General features: G+C 40.4%; 1 protein-coding gene across 2 annotated transcripts in view; it reads right to left on the bottom strand.

Moving 5' to 3' along the window:
- Positions 1 to 16259, bottom strand: part of LOC105679089 (protein Tob1-like) — a 159076-nt gene that overhangs the window by 76484 nt on the left and 66333 nt on the right. The window contains exons 1-3 of one of the 2 annotated variants that reach the window (XM_012378880.2): positions 5460 to 5823; positions 5074 to 5385; positions 4578 to 4616 (exon numbers count right to left, since the gene is read on the bottom strand). The gene's annotated coding sequence lies outside the window, so the exon portion shown is untranslated. Of the gene's footprint in view, positions 1 to 4577; positions 4617 to 5073; positions 5386 to 5459; positions 5824 to 16259 lie in introns of those variants that run through there. The other variant, XM_012378881.2, reaches the window with a different exon arrangement.

The following is a 16259-nucleotide window of genomic DNA, read 5'->3' as shown; positions in this document are numbered from 1 at the left end:
GCAGATATGAGAAAGAACTTCTGTAACAAGAGCTTAATATCCGCAGCTTCCCTGCCCCTTTCAGGAGGACTCACGGCGCGATGCGGTCGCTTATAAATACGTTCTTGGATATTAATCCGTGAGGAGCCGTTTCGTTCTATCTTCTCCACAAAAGGGATTACCTTTAATACAAACCCGTCCTACTCTCTATCTCTCTCTCTCTCTCTCTCTCTCTCTCTCTCTCTCTCTCTCTCTCTCTCTCTCTCTTCCGATCCGGGATACGACCCTAGCGAGAAACCTTTTCTCCCTTCACTCGCTGGAAAGGTAGGAAACGCCCCCGTGGAAAGATGGCATGGTCGTCCTGCTCGGATCGCATCGCCGCAGGCGATAGTTATGCGATATGCGGTGTAGCGGCCTGCCTACGCCGACGCGAATTGGGTCATCGATGGGTATATAACTCTGAGAGAGAAAATATCGGGGAGAAATATACGAGAGGAGGGTGTGGTGAAAGCGACGCCGGGCATTAGGGAAGGCCGTGAATGTTGATTTTAGCAGCTTTCTCCATTCTGTTACAAATATCGCGAAAAATGAGAAAAATATTTGGTCGATATTTACACACAAAATATTTTCTGACATGTAACTATAAGTTTGGAGATAAATTCAGTAACAAAGAAAATAAGAGAATTTGTAAAAAAAATGTTGACCCATTTTTTTTTTTTCAATCGTTTCACGCAGCAGAGGCGTCCCGAAGTTTCTCGATACTGCGAAAATTATATATTTGCGCGCATTTCAATTATCGAAAGATGCTGTACGGAAAACATTTCTTTTAACAAAATGTGCTACATTGTCGCGCCGTCGCTGGACGTATAACGCTTATTTACGGTTGTGGGTACGCCGAAGATTCACTGTCGGACGTGAACAGCTTCTCAATGAGGAAGTCATGGGCCAAGATGACAATCTTCTCAACAATAGTCGTATTACCATAAAGAAACTCGACAACAGCGGCGGCAACGTGGCGTACTTATGCATTTACGATTATTATAACAGCGTTGAGGCCCATTACCGTGATGGCCGTGTTCGCGGTTCCGCCATCAGGCCTCCTTTTCCGTCAACGATTCGCTCTTTCTCCGGGTACTTTTTTTCAAAGAGATCTTTGTAATAAACCGTCCGCGCGCGACTATAATCACGTCTGACAATATTAGTATTCATGCCTCGCGTAATCGGCTCCATTTCTCGCGACAAACAATGCATAATTCTTCTAATAATGAATTTTAATGTCACGGCACACGCGAGTATTAAAAAATAAATAAAAACGTAAAAGAGATATTTTATCTAAATTTTCGATATACATATATTTCATCGAGAATTCCATCTGATTAGATATTTAGAGTTAAGATTGTAGAAATTTGACCTTTTCTGACGAAAATCGAACGCATTATTAATAATAAATAGTATCTAGTAGAAATATATGCGCGTGCCAAAGTCGCAAATGTGCTTGTCGGACATCGCATTTATGCAAGGATAATGTTATTGGCGATTTCGTACTGCATTACTGCGTTTGAGCGGGCTGCGCGGATTAATTGGCAAACTTTCCGAGATAGCACTTCGGCCCGCATCGTCACCAGGTGCAAGTGCGAACGGTTTAGTTATGCGCATAACGGATGCACCGCATAGTTCCTGTGTGCAAATTAAGTGGTGATTGTTCAACGAGCGTCGCACGCCGTTGAAACTGATAAAATATTGAAAAGCCGATGCCGACGATATATTTCAAGCGCGTCGAATTAAATTTTCGTACTCGCGATTGAGTTACCATGTCGGTTATTTTTAGACACGCGGAGATAAAATATTACGAGCATACCGTGAATTACCTTATTATCGAGAGTCAAGGACATCGTAGCTATGATTTCTCGAATCGCGGAAAAATTTGCAATAACCGTAGCTAAAAAAAAAAAAAAAAAAAATAAACGAGCAAAGTAGTGAAGAAAATCATCATAATTATTTTTCCTCGTATGAATTATTAGTAATTAATTCCTCATACTTCCTCATTAAAACCACACGTGCAATACAACTTGCTCTATCATAAATTTATAATTATTTCATTACTTATGCAACTTGTGTACAACTTTGTATAATATTATTTTCATCTGGAAAATTTTATCTTTTTCTGATGCCAAATCTTGCAAATAATAATAATGATAATAATAATGAAGCTAATGACGAATCAAAATTTTCTTGTCGGTAATACATTTTTCATGCATGCATTCATAAGCTTTGGGACCTCTAACCTGAATGAAACGCATTACGTTGAATGACACTTTGATCCCTAGATGATAATGATACCTCTCTTAACATGAAATGGATGCGCCATAAAATAAAAATTACGAGTTACGAAACCGTAAAGTCACGTGAAATATATTCTGTAAAAATTTACTGTACGCGTTAGCGAATGTGTAAAGCTGTCAACAACATTTGAATGCGGCGGACATGTCTATTGTGTAAAAGGCAAATCGTTTACAAAAGTCATACTATCATCATCTGTAAAACGCATTTCACCAAAAATGAAGAATTGTTGCGTGGAAAAGTCATACTTTATCAATTTCATATATCAAAGTGATTTATTGGAATCAATCGAACCGATAAAACTATTTTCTACATTTTATTTATTATATGTATATATTCAACAAATTTTTTTTTCCCTTTTATTTATTTCAATTAATGCGCGAAAATAAAAGACTGCCCTCATTTTCAATCGAAGAATTGTTTGCTTGAACTGAAAATTTAAGTCACGTCCATAATTTTAAATCAGACACCGTTTCTCCATTTCTAGTAAAGTGCACTTTTTCAGTTAGAGAAATGAAGATGCAAATCTCTAATGAAAGCAACTTCGTATTACTTTATAACACTTGGGATAACTCCAAGAACACCGGACAGATCTTAGTTAGTCAGGCCGTCTTTTTACCTCTTTTTCGACTAGTCGAGAGGTTTACAGTTTCATAACACTCTCGGTCCTCGGCGCGGAAACCATTAAAAACTGAGTCTTTCGCAGTTTTCTGAGGGGTCCTCGAGAGAGCGTGGAGGAATCGATAAAGGGGTCGGAGCCACCCTCTCCGGCGCTGCTGCCACCTCGGGACACTCTTAAGCGAGAGATCGTGGGACGGCGGTGAAAGGTCAAGGTCGAGCTATTTCCTGCACGAGCGAACCTCGAGAGTCTTTCGGATTATGTACCGAAGAATCGAGAGGGAGAAAGGGACGAAGGGGAGGTTAGTCGGGAGAAATCGACCGAGATGGCAGATACAACAGCGGTTTATTACTCGGCACAATTCTGGATAATGATCCTTCTCATGCTGACCCTTTCCCGGCGATTGTTTCGCGATCCGTCATAGACGGCAAGCAAAAAAAAAGAAAAGAAAAATAAGGATAATGTTGATGAGAATCACGAGATAAAATCGAATGCCACGTGGGGTCGGTCGTGTGGGAGTACGGGTTTAATTGTATCACGCGCCCTACGCTTTTTTCCCTTGTTAAAACACAACATTGTATTATGATAACGGGACACTCACGTAAGAAGATATTTTTGTCCGAAGATATTTATTTTTTCACGCGCGTTTTATTTTTTAAAAATTTATTTTAACATTTACAGGTAAAACATTTTAATACATTAATTTCTTCGCTGTCTAGTTATTTCAAGTGTGTTGGAGTTTATATTAAAACTTAAATTTATATGTAAGTGACACGAAAATAGCGGTTTGCGCAAATGTGAGAAAAAGGAAATAGGTCAGCCATAACAAAGGCGAGATTGCACTGGAATATATCTTAAATTGCTAGAAAATATAAGATTATGGCGCGTAAGCCAACGAATATCGTCTGGGTGGTCTCGACATTTTCAAGGAAGTGCAAGATAGAGTAAACGAAAACGAGTGAATATATATGTATATATTTAAAGAGAGTAAGAGAGAACATGAAGAAGCACGGAGTTATATGCGAGGAGCAAATATTGTAGAGAGAGTACAGTAAAATACGTCCCTTTTCCCCGTAATCGTATCGCCTGATTACGACGTAAAATTGTTCATGCTTCAATGTACTTGTAAACGCAAGTAATAAATTATTCCGTTTCTTATTATTAGTTTATTCGTTTTCGCTAAAAATTTTTCTGAATTATTCTCACAAGTGAGGCAATTATGTATATTCAACCTTTTTTATCTTCAATTTTAATATTTCTCACGATACACCGCTATTATGCGTACAAATTAAATTGATGCAAATATTTCCAAGTTAAATATGATAGTTTTAAAAATAAATAATAAATCCGAATCAAATAATTTGCGAGAATTAATAATACACATGTTTTACTGTCTATATTTGTCGCTATTGCAAATTTTGTCTCACATCTAATTTTTTCTCATCTCATTTTATATTATTTTTCAAGTTTATTGCTTAAAAATTAAAAATAATTCACCTTGCATAAACTATATATATTCTATATATTTTATATATATATCAACTATATAATTTATTGTTTAACATTAATTTGAATATATTATTTATGGTGAAAATAATTTATAAAATTTTAATCAAAAAGGAAAAAAATAAACACTCACCAATATGATGCGCAGCAGCGGAGGTGTAGCAACGTTGATCTGTAAAATAAAAATATATGTTAAAATTACAGTAGCGTTCTTCAAAATAATAATAAATAATAAATTTAAAAAATAATTGTGTACATTCAATTTTTTATTCAATCTTCAAGTTAAACATTTAGTTAAAATAATTAAATTTGATTAAAAATTTAAATTCTGAAAAACAAATTTCTTCTGACATATAAATTTGTATGAAATTTAATTAATAAAAGTTTAATTCTTATATAAAGATTCATCAAAGTTATAAATCTCAAACACATTAAAAATATTTAATATTTTTAATCATTAAATTTATAAATATTTTATGGAATATTCGAAACCATTTCTTTTAAAATATTGCAATATATTTTATATATGAATCTTGTATCGAATTGCGTATGCACTGAATAAAGTAGAATTGTTGCAAAAAACGACTATCAAGAGTAAATAAAAACATGGCAAATAAATAATAAATTACCTAATAGTTGTTCCGCCGTTGTCCGATACCGCCCGGGCCTCCTCCTCCTCACTGATTTCCGCCGTTGTTTTTTTCTCGTGGCACTCACACTACACTCGCGAAAATACAATAACGTACGAATCGTGCGACACTGTACGACACTCCCGACACTTCCGACGTTAAACGCATTTTTAATGCAAACTTTTTTGCATAGTAACAATTACGCGACATTTTACACGATACTACGGACTTTATCATTTATGTTAGAAAACTCACGCGAAAAAAAATACGGCGATAATGGAATTGTAGCACATTGAGCTGTAGCGCCTTAATCTGTAACATAAAAATATATTATAGTTAATATAAATTATGTTTGCGAAAGAGAGGTTAGGTACGCGCACACTTACCACCCGACGCTCGTGCAATACTTGACACGGTACTTCGCGTCGATATTAACCACGCTCTCGTCGTTTAGTATATCATGATGGAGGAATTAAGCGAAAAAATGCGATTCTACACCATTTTATAAAGCTAAATCCGCCAGACACTGTAATGTGTTGCAAATTAGCATAATGGACGAATCTCGACTGGAGAGAATCCGAAAAGTCGAGCGATTAACTTCATACGGCGGCCACCGCGAGACGGAGCTATACCTGTTGCTCCCATCTGCACTTTTCTACACTTTCCGAGCATTGAGTAACAAATATTAAATACGCCCGTATTTTAAGACGATTGTCATTTTATATCAACAGTATTAACATATTAACAACTCTGGCAACATAAAAAAGTAAATATAGTGGTTAAAATTAATGTTAAATATCCGCGGAATGTAACATGCGAAAATATGGTTAGCACCGCTTCGTTAATTGCGCATGATGGAATAAATCTCGCGCAATACGTGAGAATCATTCAGTTTCAACAAATCATAATGTACAAACATCAAATTTATGCTATACGGTTGAGAAATATCAAGATCTGGATTGGATTAAAACTTTACTTATTAATTAAACGCATCGCGATGCCACTCAACTCGGAGTTGATACGTCTTATACCTACGTTGTCTCGATAATGAAAAATTTAGAAGTGGCGCTAGCAACTTCACTCGGATACTACATAATATGCCTGATACCAATAAAGCTAAGTTAATATTTAATAAATACGTTGAATCGTGCGCGCAAAAATATGTAGCAGAAATACAATATTACATGCAAGCGCTACGTATTTCAAGTGTGTAAAATAACGTAACCTAATTTCGCAAAACAAATGTGTCATTAATAAATAATGAATGCATTGCGTTATCTGTTGTTTAAATCATCACAAATATTGCGATAAAACATTTACAATTTTCACTCGTCCATCGTTTCGATTTTACTACTTTAAATAAATGAACCGTATGAAATACCTGTTTCGATAAATAGACGTCGCGTCGATATTTACGCTTACATTACGATAAGCGATTTAATCAATTAAGATGCTAATTAATCGTAGAGCTTAATTATTCGTGGTCGACTGATCGCGTTTGTCGGGTACTTGTCGCGATCGTGGTTCGACGTTGATACGTACGGAGCGACTGCTGCCCGCCGAATGTGTCGCCGCGCGAAACAACACAAGGTGACCGCGCGCTCACAACATCACGCAAAAACAAGTGTTACGAGATGACTCATATGTTTAACGCGCTACGAAATACTCTGTTCATAAAATATTCTATTTTGTACTATTTTAATATTCTCTATTATATATAAATATTCATTATTCAAATGTTTCATGTTTCAAATATTAATTTCCATCTCGATTCTTATTAAACACTTTTGTAAATTCTCATTAATGTTTAAGATGACAAAATATTTGGCAGAAAGCCGCGACGTGATACGATAATATTTATGCTGGATACAAACTCATGTCATGTTAACTTTAGGAAACTTCAGTTTTCATCTGACAAACAACCGCCTCGGAAACAACCGCTGCTTTTTCTACTCACAGAAATGTTCCAATTCTCTTGAATCTCTATTTCTTCTGCCGTTTATCCTTGATCGTTCCTTAACTATCTATCACCGTGTCCTTTACGAATTTTGTCAGCATCTAACCACGAGAGCTAGGTCAAACCGCAATTGCGGCGAACATGTGTTCGTGAAACGCGATTCGCTCGTTCGTGCGCATCCGCTTCTCATTAGACTCTCGAATCGCTCAATTAAGTTTCATGGTATCAGATATAAAGTTAAGATAATGATAAATCGCTGTCGGTCATGAATGACGATGCCAAGAATGACGATGGATGATGATGACGAAGCGGGACGAGAGTTACGGAGAGGAAACGCCAGAGGAGGTAGACGAGCGCGCAGTTACCGAATACGGGTCACAGCGCCTCGTCAATAACGGCGCACTACGTCGACGCGGCATCGTCGACAACGGCGGAGACGACGGCTACGACATCGCGTTTTACGAACGTTTTAAGGACGCTCGACCCGGTAATAGCGGCTCATGACAATGGAACCACTGACACAGTTTCGCGAACATCCACGTATGCTTTCGGGTTCATCATTTATCCAAGTCGATTTGTCACATGGACCGTTTTATCGAAGAGACGCGAGAACAGACGGGAATAGCGACGAAAGAAGGGAGACGAGTATTGACGACGTACATTTTGACCGGCGATTTTCCTCCCGTGGACCTTTTCTCATCTTTCGATCGGACTTACATAATTTTATTTCAGTCGGACAGCGATACGGGTATATTTCTGACACGGTTTTACGTCGCTCAAGGGCATTCGCGACTACTTCCTGGATAGTTAATCCTCGAATCGGGGGGTGAGATCCATTCGCAGACACCTGCTACTTTCTCGTAATGGTGGAGCACGGTCGAAGGATGTGATTCAATTCACTTCCCGCTTTCAGAAATATTTCACGATAAAAGAAGAAAATACAAAGAATATCAAAAAAATATGACAAAGAAAATATTAATGTGACGGCACAATATTTCACGTCGCCGTAATAATAATAGCGGTGTGTTATTAATAATAATAATCTCTTTCGCACCGTTGTTACATTTTTGTTTTTCGCAAACAGAGAAAATAATAACAGCTTAGATCGATGAAAGTATTATGAGAAAGAATGAGAATAATAATAGAAATCCTACATGCGTTTCGAGTATGAAAATTTTTGCTCTCAGTTTCTTTCTTTTGTTGAATGCAAGCCATGAGAGAAAAATATCGAAATAACCCGTAGTTCAAGATAGAGTCATATATCGTAGCCTCGATTGTGCCCTGATAAGAATAGAGCAATTTGTCGAGCTCAGAAGCTCGCAGAAATCGGTCCTGCGGGCTTCAATCATATCGATTATCATCTTTCCTATCAGCATTTTCTTCCTTTCTATTTCACTGCATTTTTCGCGACATTCGCGTGATATTCCTACATTTTGTTCGCGAGATAAGTATTTTCTTACGTTGAATATAATTAAATAAATTTTATTAAAATAATTAAGCAGTTCTTTGAATTTAAAACATTAAAAATTTATATTTTTAACATTAAATTTATATTTATATTTATATTTATATTTTTTTAGCCACAAAAGCGAGAAAGATAGAATCTAAAAAAGACAAATCTAAATTTTTAATTAGAAGTTCGTATTATTGACTTCAGAATTCTTGAAACATCAATCACATTGCACGAGATCTTCTAATATTATTAAAGTATTAGAGCAATTCGAATAATTTACGAACGCCAGACTCTATGGAAGATGTGTTCAAGGTGAGAATAAAGTTAAGTAGTTATTTTCGAGGGGTAACCGAGAAACGTATTTACGACAGTAAACCCGCGCGAGTTTATCTTTGGTGGAAACATACTTCCTTCGATTCGAGCAAATTCATCATCGGCTGCCCGAGATAGATTAATGTCACCTTCCGCCGACTGAAAGCCGAGGCGTCGTCCTTCGGTCTTGTTAATGCCGGAAACTTTCAAGTCCTACTAGTCAGCAACTTCGGGCCTGGCCGCTAAATTACTTTGAATCAAGTTGCTCTCGAAGGTCCCGTCCTACCGTTCTCCCCCTTTCTCTTCATATAGAGCCTACGGCGAGATGGAGCAGAGAAATCCATACCGGCAAAATTTTAGCCTGTTCTCTAAGTGAGAATTCGACAGAAAAAAAGAAAGAAATGTGTTGCTTTTTTTTTCGTAAGCTCTACTTCGTGAAAAACGTAGACTTTGTTGACTGTGGATATCGAATAAAATTGAAAGATTTTCTGATAACGAGCAAAGTGCTCTTTACACTTTCTATCTATCTCTTTCTCTCTCTGATTGGGCTTTCAACGCGAATATGATGACCCACTGATTCGCGAGAGGATTCTGACAGACGCATTTTACGATAGCCATTCTCGTTCGACCGCTGACAGGCCGAGCAATTTCCATGCTCGCGAAATTCAGTCGACAATTCGTACGCTGCGCTTGACCACTATGCCCGAGTAATTAAATTCAAGTTTCTCCTATAGAAACTGATAGTCGCCGATGCGGAAGAAGAAGTTGGAACTACTTTCTCGGATGACAAAGCGTCGTTCCAGGTCTAATTGCGGCCGTATCCGGAAAATATTTAATTAGCGTACTTTAATTACTCTTCGCCGATAGCGGGGTATAATTAACTCTTATTAATTACGGTTCATTATAAAGAAGAGTAAATGGAGTAAATAGAAAAGAGCAGCAGCTAATGTATTTTCAATATCGCTGTTCTCCGTGTAATGTGTCTTGTAATTTTTTTCCTACAATCTATGGATTGTGTAATCAAGTTTGCAGCAATTAAAGAGAAAAAAATAAAGAGAGCTCTAACAAAAATTCTAGTAATTATATAAATATCTATATTCGATAACTGCAATATTACGTAAACAAATTGTGTAAAAGATTAAAGACTAATACTTTAAGTCGGACCTTAGCGGACTATTGATTCGACAATCTATACAGTTTATACAATGAAGGAACATTGGCGCTCGCAAAGACGGATCATTTCGTGCGAGATGTGTTTTGGGTGGGCGAGGTGGACGATGCGAGTTTTGTTCGCTTACAATGCCAGCATTATCTCAGTGGCGGATTAAGAGCTCTCCGCGTTGATCCCCGCGGGAAATGTTCGGCATGTGGACGTGCGGCGACGCGAATGAAACCCCGGATGAACTTGGCGATATCCAGTGCCGGATCGGCGGTATCGGTCGAAAACTTGAGCCAAGTTCCATTTAAGCGTCCTCTCATGTCGCCGACACAGATTCCGAGCGCTTCGTTTCTGGTCGGCAGGCACGATTCTGCGGTCGCCGCGACACCTTACCGATTACCGCGCACTGGCATAAGGTGGCTCAATTAGACAACACATAATGTGATAATATATTCCTCTCAATAGAAATAAGAAATATATATAAGTATAAAAGTAAAAAAATCCGTATTAAAAATTTACAACAAGAGCACCAAAATAATTCTACTTAATTCTTTGTTTCAAAAACGTCTCGTCGATGCATATTTTTTTCCTTTTCCTATTTTTACGTATTAGCTTGATATAATTTTAAACTTCTTATTAAAATGCTTTAGAACAAATTGTCGCAGTTTACTTATTTAATAGAAGAATACTTCGTATAATTATCGCGTCAATTACGAGCTTTTCGCGAAAATGCCTGGCTCAATTTAACCGCCCTTTTCTTGTCGCCTCAGAAGCCATATTAATCGGCTGATTTATATCCCTTGACCTACTCCTACGATCGGGTACGTAATGCGCTTCGTGGAATTTTTAACCATGACATAAGTACAAAACGGTCCTGCCACAAAATATCACGTGATAACAGGTAATTTGCCGTTATCTCATTCGCGCAATAAAAAATATCTCTCTTATCTGAAAAGTACATACGTCGCGTTGAAACGCGTGGACTTTCCTGGTACGACAGTTAATGTGTAATTATTTTACGAGCTAAAAAGTTCGAGGCAAAAATATTCAACTAGATATAGTAAATAATATAATCTTGCTGTAAAGAAGAATCTACTGTTATAAATTTTCGTTCGCGCGTGTTTCGGTATCTGTCGAAAATCTTTCGCGAAATGTTCGAGAACCGTCTTGAAAAAAATAATGCGCTCGCATTCTCCTAAGCCGTGACAGCGTTGTAAAACGAGCGGCTAGCCGCGCAGGATATGAAAAGAGAACGGCGCCGGTCACCTCGCAACGATCGACATCCGCGATCCACGCCCCGCGGGACGTCGTGGCGCGGGGGCGCGTCGCATATATTTTCCGCGAGCACGCTGGGGCTAAAGCGTTTCTCATTCCCGTTTGCGTTCCTCCTTCTTCCAACTGGCGAAAAACTTCGCTCGTTAGACCGCCGACGCCGGGGCATCGCGCGATATATGTGATAACGTACGTTATCTCGTGACCTACTTGCACGCGACGTCTCAAAAACTTGCGGCGGCGGCTGTGTGTTGCCATTCGTATCGATCTCCGCCAGGCAGCGGGCACGGTGATGTATTTGGAAGACTTCCATGTGACACCTCGCGCACCCGCTCGTGTATCGTGGTGCCTCGCAATCAATGCGAGAGCTCAGCCACAAAGAGAGCAGGCGGAGTGCAGTACACGTAGAGAGCATGCGTGGGTGTCGCTCGTTCTCTCTCCGTCTCTCTCTTTCTCACGCCGAAACCGCCCCGGTTTTATTATCTTCATGACCTTTCGCGTGTCTCGCGTCTCCCTCTTTTGCTCTTCTCCCTTGCGCCGGCTTTAGGACGAGGCGGAGATTAACGCGGAACCGGCCACCGTATCACGCCTCATCACGGCACGTTTAATAGTGCGGAATGCGTTGAGTAATACGAAATATAGCTTGCTGAAGATAAGCGAGCTGAGATGCGCGTTGGACGGAAAAGGATTGAAATACCGGCGCACACAACAGCGCTCTTACCTTTGCCCTATCTCTTCCGTGACTTTACGTCGGGAATAGCGGCTTCATAAGCGGCAGGCGTAAGAGAAGGTGCATTATATTTGGAAAGCTATATCGAGCCGCATTGAGCTGATATTTGCACTATTATTTGTCGCAGAAATACATTTCTCCGGAATATTTTTTCACAAATGTAAGATAATCATTAGTTTGTCGGATACCGAATGTTTGAAATCGGGCAAATTGACTGGTGGATCTTTTTTGCAGATCTCTTCTATGGTAGCTTCGAAATTGTCTGCGTGTTCAAGCTTTCCTCGCAGAGCTTGATCAAAAGATAAACCTACACCTTGCAACCGCTTCGTGTTGTCCATTGGTAAATCGCGAATCGAATTGATGCTGTTAAGAGCGGAGGAGCTGCGGGAAGCTTCGGGAAAAATGTGGAGGAAATTCGCGAGGAAATTCCCACGGCTCTTTTCAGGAGCAGATTGCTGTAATTTTTTAAAGTACCGGCAGTTGTTCTTGTATTATGGCGCAATACGTTCCTTGCATTAGAAGATGGACTTAGTGGCGTTTCGTCGATACCTGTTCGTTGCGTTTTCCATTTCGTTTCGTCGCATGTTCGCCGAGAGATATTTCCGCCGTTAGTGCTGCTACGTTCCGAGAGCGGAGGCCATATTACACGGGTTACTTCCGCTCGGCCGTAGATAGGTGTGCACTTTCCACTAAATTTACATTGCTGCTAAAAGATTGTGGTGGATATACGTGCAACGTGTCATTATTTCTCCCAAGCGGCGCTTCCAATAGAAAACAGTGGATATAAATCAATATTGTACGATTGTTGATATTTTCACTCGATTGTGCCGCAATGAGCTATATTTTAGTAATGGCAGTAATAAGTTTATCCACTAATTAGTGAATAGCACTTAACAGAAGGTAAGTGCTGCGATAATTACTATTTCTAATGCGAGTAATCCAATGATGCTCAAGGTGAAAGCCATGCTATATACTCGATTGTTATCGATCCGTCTCACCTGTGTCTTCTCCATTTCTAACCGCAATTGCACTCTCGAAATTGTTTTCTCCTTCTTACCGTGCCGAAAGCTACGAAGGAGGTGTGACGAGGAAAGCTTCTCCGGAAAGAGCGATTTCTAAGTTGCGCGAAGGATTTCGAGGAATTCCACGTTTCTAAGATACGAAAATCCACCGTGTGTTTTGTATGGGCGTGTGAATGGATCCGGATCATCGCGAAGAATTTAGATTAAAAGAATCTAGAATTAAAAGAATCTCCAGAATCCCAAGAGCAAATTCTGCGAATTCACGCAAAAGTGATAATATACGTAAGCGATATAATGATAAGAGCAGTGTTATTTATAATCGTACATGAATAAGCCCTTCATTCTTTTAATAACGTTTCCAACTAAGTCATTATACGCGCGAAATTTCCCATTAACGAGTTAAACAAGAGACCGGAATACATCCTCGTTTCAACCGACGCGATATCACCGAGTGTTAAGCTAGAGCGGCTCTCATTCTCCATTGAAGCTTTTCTGGTCTGGCAGGCTGCGCTTAATCGACAGAGCCCATCGTTGCGGCAAGAATACTCCGCCAAAATAGCGGAAATGCACGGCGAACGTTTGCCGAGTGGAAAGCGAAATTTAACTGAGCTGGCGTTCGAAATTCAATCGCGCGTGCAGTATTTACGGATCTCGACGTCTTCTGCTCTCAACGTTCGATAGCGTAATCAATTCCATCTGATCCTCTTTTTAGAATCTTATATCTCCGTATTATGTCCGTACAAGTTAATTTTCGTTCGCCTTGACCCGCCTTCTCGACTTACAACCAAACTCTATTGCTTGCTTGTTAAAATTCATCCGAGAGCGGAGTCTCGAGTCAGCCGAGAGACCAAAATTAACTTTATTAAAAGTTCGGATAATCCCCCGGCGAATAAAGCCACGAACATAGATGCCGTCGTCTCGAATCAAGGATACGGCCGTGATGCAGTAGATAAAGAACAGATCCTCACGATGATCTGAACAAGTCTTTGCAGTATCGCATAGTAGACTTGGAGTCGAAAACGAGTACTACGAACTTCGGGCTCTCCGAGAGACGAAGTAATTTCTTTAATGCTTGTATAATCCGAAGTCTCTCGCGGAGTTTCTTACTACACTGCTTATCCGAGACCACTCTGAGACTCAGTTACGAATAATTCCCGTCGATAGGCTCCAAGGATGATGGGTCCTCCGCTCACGGCTCGAAAGCCGGCGAGTTCGCGACTTAAGCCGCGCTTCGTGATCCCTGTTGCCTTTTTTGGCAAATTTATTCATTACCGGGCACGGCGAGACACTGAGTAATGTCCTAAGAGGGCAGGGGATAAGAAGCCGGCTTTGTTCTAATCTCTTGAAAGACACATCAAGGACAGATGCGATCCAGTTGCTTAAGGCTCGCGCCGAATCCTCCTTCCGACCGAGAGACTGCCGCGACGAATGAATTCTTCTGATGGAAGAATTCGACACTGGATGGAAATTTTTCATTTTCAACGCTGACACTTCGCGCCTGCTCGTCGGTGATCAAGCAAAAGTATGATTGATGCCCATGAGATTGCACGGATCTCTTACATGAATTTCCACTTTCGTTTGCGAATTAAACGTGCGTTTTTTCGAAAAAATATCCCATTTGAAAAATGAGAGAAATTCGATTCGTCGTGTGTCTCGAAGATATAATATCATAATAAATATTCGATACGTCCGAGAGAGAGAGAGAGAGAGAGAGAGAGAGAGAGATATATATATATATATATATATAATTCATTTTTCGAAATTTCTGTCTCGAGGATATTTTCGCGGAAAGGCGATAATCCAAATTGAAACGTACAACACACCGCCCGATAATGGATTAGCCGGATATTCTCCGGAAATTTCCCGGAACCTGTCGTATCGCCGGGCGATTACCTTCGCGCCGGCGTGTCCGACGTGTGTACGGCCGACATCTGGGGTTTCTGATACGAGCGATCCGAAAAGGTATGTGGGTTTTCTTTCTTCCGAAAAGGAACCAATTACTTGCCGGACGATCGCACGGACGAGATCGCGCGAGCGGACCGAGAGATGGTGCTTGCGTTATCCAGGGTCGGGTACTGCAATGCAGCTCTCGCCCCTCTTTCGCTCTCCCTCTCGCTTCGCCATTCCTGATGCTCTCACTCTTCTACGCCCCGCCGCCGAATCACCCCACCGCTCCCCCCGCTATTCCCCTGGCGTCCCGGTCGCACTGTGCACTTCCATTTTACGTGTGATTCGCCCTTCTCCATCTATTTCCCTCGACTTGCGCCTCGCTTTCCTCTTCAAATGTCACCTCGTGGACGATTAACTTTTGCGCTATCGCTCGCACCCCCGTTTGCTTGTTCTCTTTTTCGCTCTTCCGCTCCATCCGGGCCCCCTTTTCACGGCCGTTTGATTGGAGGGAGCTCTTGACCACCGGCTGGCCATTAACCACTCGCCCCTTCGCGCTGCCGAGTGTATCCTTCGTGCTATTCTTTTTCCGCTCCATTGTGGTTACCGCGGTGCGGCTGATACGCGCTTTAAAGGGTTCAATGTGCTAAAATTCACGATTTTTGTTACAACATAATTTCACGTTAAATTATCATCGATTGTTCCTTTCGAAATTCAACGTTCGGCACAATAAGAAAATAATTCACGGAACAACGAAACTATAATGCAGTTAGTTTTCAAAGTAATTTCATTACAACAGTATTGTTCTCATATTTGATCATAAAAAAAAAAAACTTTTTGCTTGAAACTGCAGCTGCTTGAATTACAACTGTTCAACTTTCATGTGCAACTCCGCTCGGAAAGTTTCGCAAGCAGGAACATTTTCCACGCGTATTTATCGACGAAAACGAGATATTTCGAGATGTTACGCGATCACGTAGCGCCGCAACCTAAACCGGCGCCACCGCCGGACCGATGAATGACCGGTGACGGACGAGCTCGTAAAGAAGATGGATCGGGAACGCCGGGAATAGATACACCGGCGATTATCTCGTGACCGTCTCGCTACGCGCATCACATGAAAACAGTGAATCACCGGATTACCGTTATGTAACAATTGTCTCTCTCCTTCGATCATCACCATCGGCCTATTACTTATTAACATAAAAATTCTGATTGCCGCAGCCAGCAAATATATATCTGCATAAATCTCCCCGCATTTTCTTGGTAGCCATGGCATTTGCATATGATTGTCTTACTCTCCGTTCATTATCGATGCATGAGCGACGGATAGGAATGCGAATTAAACGCAAGATAAAGCCGTCACCGTGCGCGAGCGGCATAATTTTCCAACA

The sequence above is a fragment of the Linepithema humile genome, chromosome 2 (genome assembly GCF_040581485.1).
Source record: "Linepithema humile isolate Giens D197 chromosome 2, Lhum_UNIL_v1.0, whole genome shotgun sequence".
NCBI classification, from domain to species: Eukaryota; Metazoa; Arthropoda; class Insecta; order Hymenoptera; family Formicidae; genus Linepithema; species Linepithema humile.
The sequence above is the reverse complement of the archived record's forward strand: the minus strand, read 5'-3'. Positions and strand labels throughout refer to the sequence as shown.